Below are 4,948 nucleotides of genomic sequence, written 5' to 3'. Positions count from 1 at the left end.
TTTAATGGCTGCAGAGTATTGCCTTATCTCATAATTTGCTTAAATAACATTTAAAAGAAAAAGAACTCTTATTTTTTCTTGTTTCTTTCTCCATTTCTTTCCTCCCACCCTCACTCATCCCTCACTCGCTTCTTCCTTTTACCTTTACTTCCTGCCTTGGTGTCTGGCAAAAATGATCTCTAGAAAGGGCTTATGTATTGAAATTCTCATCAACAAATTGTAAGTGCTTGATTTTTCCATTCCCTGATTTTCAATACAGATTTTGGGATTTTTCAACTTTGCCAGCCTAGTAGCATGATATATTTGCTTTGATTTGTGTCCCTTTGATTATAAATAAGAAAGAACATCTTTTCATGATTGCTGGCCATTTTTAAGTTTTTCCTTTTGGCAACTGCCAGAATATTCTTGTGTATTAGATTTTTTAATCCTAAAAAATTTCTTTGAGGTCTTTGCATATCGAGGATAATAATCTTTTGTCATATGATTTATGAATGTTACTTCCCAGTTTATTTAAAAAATATAGGTTCGATATACTTTATTTTCCTTTTATAATTGTATTTTTAGTTTTATGTGGTCATTTTATCACTGTTTTTGTTTTGTACTTCTGACTTTTTATGATACGCTAAAAGATTTCCCCTATGATATGACCATTTCAAAACAAAAGAAAAAAAACAACAAAAAAAATAAACCCCTCCTTCTAAATTGCAGTTAGTGTGATTAAGGTTGTCACATGGTTTCCTGATGTTCTCATCATTTTTTTTTATCTTTTTCTCCCTTTTCTCCCTTTGTTTTGTTTTAGACAGTTTCTGTTACTCTGTCTTCATGTTCCCTCATGTTTTCTTTTGTGGTTGTCCATTTGCTCTGTATTCCATCCAATGTATTTTTTATGTCAGACATTGTATTGTTTCATCTGCATAAATTTGTTTCATTTGTATGTTTTCCACATCTCTCAAACACTAATGCTGTTTTCTACCTTTTTGAACACATGGAGTGTATCTATAATTGCAGCTTTATCGTATTTTCTACTTATCTGTACCATTTCTGGGTCTTTGTTTTATTGATTTCCTTTTTTTCTCATCATTATGTGTTGCATTTTCCTGCTTCTTTGCATGCCTTATGTGACTACCTGCACTTTTCCATTTGACTCTAAATTTGGGGGTTCCCACAACCTTGACCCCTCATTTGATAATTCCCTAGAACAAGTCTCAGAACCTAGGAAAGTGGTATTGTTGCTATTATAAAGGCTACAACTCAAACTGGTAAATGGAAGAGACACATAGGGCAAGATGGGGAGAGTGGGGGGTACAGAGCTTCCATGCTCTCTCTTCATGGAATCGGGGTATGTAACCCTCCACAGCATATCAACGTGTTAAGAAGAAAGCTCCCTTGAGCCTTGGTGCCCAAGAATCTTTATGACCGTTTCATTACCTAGGAATGATTGAAATCAATCACATAGCCAATGATTTAATCAACCTTCAGTTCCCCTCCCCTTCTGAGAGATCTGACAACTTGAAATTTCAACCCTCTTATCATGTGGTTGGGTTTTTCTGATGACCAGCCCCCATCTTGAAGCCATCTAGCGCCCCCCAACCCCAAACCATAAGTTACCTCATTAGCATAACACCATCACTCAGGCAATTCCAAGGGTTCTTGAAGCTCGGTGTCAAGAGTCCAGGGCAAAGACCAGATATATATGTTTTATTGTACCATAGGACCAAATCAAACATTTGTCAAGGGCATTAGTCTTTCTGCTGAGGCAGTACAGTCTGCGCACTCAACTTGATGTTCCATGCTTTACAAAGTTTTTCTACACTGGCCTTTGGGACCATAAATATCCCTGGCCTTGTGGGAGCAATGAGAATTGTTTCCTCTGATTTTTTTTTCTCGTGGTTTCTCTCTCAGGCTTAGATAATTTCCTCTTGTATACCTTGATGAATACTCATGTGAAAACTCAGCCCTTATAGATCTGTAGGGCTTGCCCTCTGTGTGTCTCCTCTTCTCTGGTATTTTGTCTTGCAAATTCTAACTTCCTTGATGCCCCTGAATTGTTAACTCTGCCTCCTTCACTTTGACTGTCAAAATCTTTTTGGGTCCTCCCTCTCAGTGTTGTCTCCTGGGAACTCTTTTTGGCAGTAAGTTGGGACAATGATGGGTCAAACTGTGTGTTTCCCTTCTCTTTGGAATCATTGTCCTTCACTGTCTATTCTCCAATGTCCGAAAACTGTTTCATGTATGTTGCCTGGTTTTTAGTTGTTTAAGATGAGAAAGTAAATGTGGTTCCTATTACTACATCAAGGCTTGAAGTGGAAGTCTATGGGCCTTTTCAATCTGAATTCTTTCCAAGAAATTTATCTTTCTTAATACTGCAACATGGGTGCTTACCATTTTTGTCTTCATCTCTTTTCACTTTGATGATCTCAGTACTACCATTTCTGCCTTTATCCTCCATAGGTCTTTCTTGTTCTTTTATAATTTCCTATCTTTGGTCTTTTTTGGGGGACCTTGTCTGAATTCACTCTTTAATGCCTCAGTTATTTCCATTTTGATATTTATCTTTATCAGTTGTGTTCTCTGTTTTAACCATATCTTACATGACTAAGATTTATGTGTAGTTCTTTTTTATGTTTTGTTCTTTAATATTTTTAATATTTTTGCTTCTGATAAAATTTGTTATCCAGTATACCTTGTTTCTTTGGAAATAATATCCTCAAATGCCTTGTTACTTTTGCCTATGAGCTCATTTTGCTTTTAGGGTATTTGCTACTCTGTCAAAGGAAGCATATGAAGGGAGACCAGAACACAATCTGTATCATCCCCAGTAAACTCAAGGGTAGGATATAGATGAGCCCAAGAGCAGAGAACCCCAGGTACCTGGAAACTATGGGCAATAACTTCACACCATGAAATAAGTCCTCAGAATTTTACCTTTTGCACCCCACTCCACCCCCCACAGAAGCAGCAGTACTAAGAGGACTGCTTAAACTTTAGTATTCATGAGAAACGTGGGGAGGACATTTTAAAAACTTAGATTACTGGGCCTTACTCCCAGAATTTCTGAGTTAATAGTCCAGGGCTTGGGCACAAGTATGCTGATGCAGGTGGTCCTGGGGTAGCACTGTCAGAATTCCTGGCATAGGAGAATGAAGAGCAGGATATCAAGGTTCCCTATCTATCTCCTGACAAAACTAGCAGCTTCCTGCCTCAAGTTCAGTCTACTTGCTTCCCCACCCCACCCTGGCCAATGCAACACCATTTCGAAATTCCTTCCACCTGGACTTTCATTTCTCTCCATTCTCTCTCTCCTCTCTCCCCTCTCCCACCCTCCCTCTCTCTATACTTCAGGGTTGACTTAGGGGGAAGGAAGTCTGCAGCCAATGTAGTTAAGCTTATTGGAAGAATTAGGACAACATATTAAATTTCTATCTGACCATTTTATTGAAATCCTAATTTTCTATTTTTTTTTTTCAGTTTAATCTTTGGATTCTTTCAGGTATACAAATATATCATTTAAAAACAGGGTTAGTTTTGCCCTCCTTCTTTCCTATAATTATGTCTTCAAAAACGTTTAGTTGTATATGTATATAAGAATGCTAAATAATGGAGTTAATAGCATAAATTACTAATTATTCTTGACTTTTATATGAATGATTCTAAAGATTCACTATTAATCCTGAATTAGGTATTTACTTGAGTTTAAATTTTTATCATTATGGGAGTATCTTTCTATTAAGTACTTTCTTGGCATCTGCTGAAATAATGATATTGTATTTCTCCACCGACCTTATAATGTGAGTTTCCCTGATACATTTTCTAACAATGAGCCATTGTTGTATTCCTGACATGATCACCACTTAGTAATGATTCATTAGTTATTCTTTTAGTGTACTGCTAGAGTCAACTTGCTAATATATTTTTTAGATTTATTTTGCTCTTCGAGGTGGGACTTTGTCCAGTGCTTGATCTATACCTACATATAATTCGAGTACATAATAGTTTGTTGCTGGATAACATGAACATTCTTCCTCCCCAACCACTTTGTGTCAGGCATTTTGTTAAGCAAATATGCTCTAGTTTCTGGCTTGGAGGAACACACTGTTTAGTGGGGGAGAGACCCAAGGAATCAGACATTTACCAAATGGTGTGCAAGTGTAGTAGCAGAGGCATATTCCAGATAGTCTGGGAGTACAATGGAGAATGTTTGTGGCATTCATATGACCATAACATTTGGTTGGTCAAAAAATATTTGAATTGACCTCACCTTGTTTAGGGAAGGGTTTTTAGTAGAAGCTTCACAGGGCCATTGACTTTTTCTGTTACTGATAAATAAAGGGACAGAAGCCAAGTTCTTTCCTCTGAGAAGAGTGACCTACTTAGAGAACTAGAAGGTAGACTCGATTTTACTGTATCTTTCTTTTTCATGGTGAACACCTGCAATTTCAAATGGAATCTTCTTTTTGCCTTCATGCATTTGTTATGAGTCATGGTTTCCGAATTTTTTCCAAACCCTTTATCCAGATCAACTAAACATGGGTATGCCATGAGTTCAAGAAAACATTTTAGAAAATCATTTAATTGGTAAGTAGTTTGAATCCTAGAAAAAATGAGCATTGATACTAACCCTTTAGTTATTGGAAATTATCTAGGTTTAAAGGAAAAGATTAACACGTTCTTAATATCTTATGTTTATTTTTATATTTTCAGCCATACTTTATACTTTACCTATTCCTATTATTCTTTTTCCTCTGGTCACATTACATAGAAGAAGAAAGGGGAGAAAGGAACAGATGTGTATCAATTGTCTATACTGTGCTCTACATTGCTGGATAGTTCACAGCAACTCTTGAGGGACATATTCTTATCCTCATTGTCTCAGCTGCACGGAGGCTTTAGGTAACTTACTCATGGGGCCATATCTTAGTTACGGTGGAGCTAGAGTTCTAATGCAGAT

The sequence above is a fragment of the Panthera pardus genome, unplaced genomic scaffold (genome assembly GCF_024362965.1).
Source record: "Panthera pardus isolate Hobbes unplaced genomic scaffold, ASM2436296v1 HiC_scaffold_17, whole genome shotgun sequence".
Lineage (NCBI taxonomy): Eukaryota > Metazoa > Chordata > Mammalia > Carnivora > Felidae > Panthera > Panthera pardus.
This window is presented reverse-complemented; position numbering follows the sequence as displayed.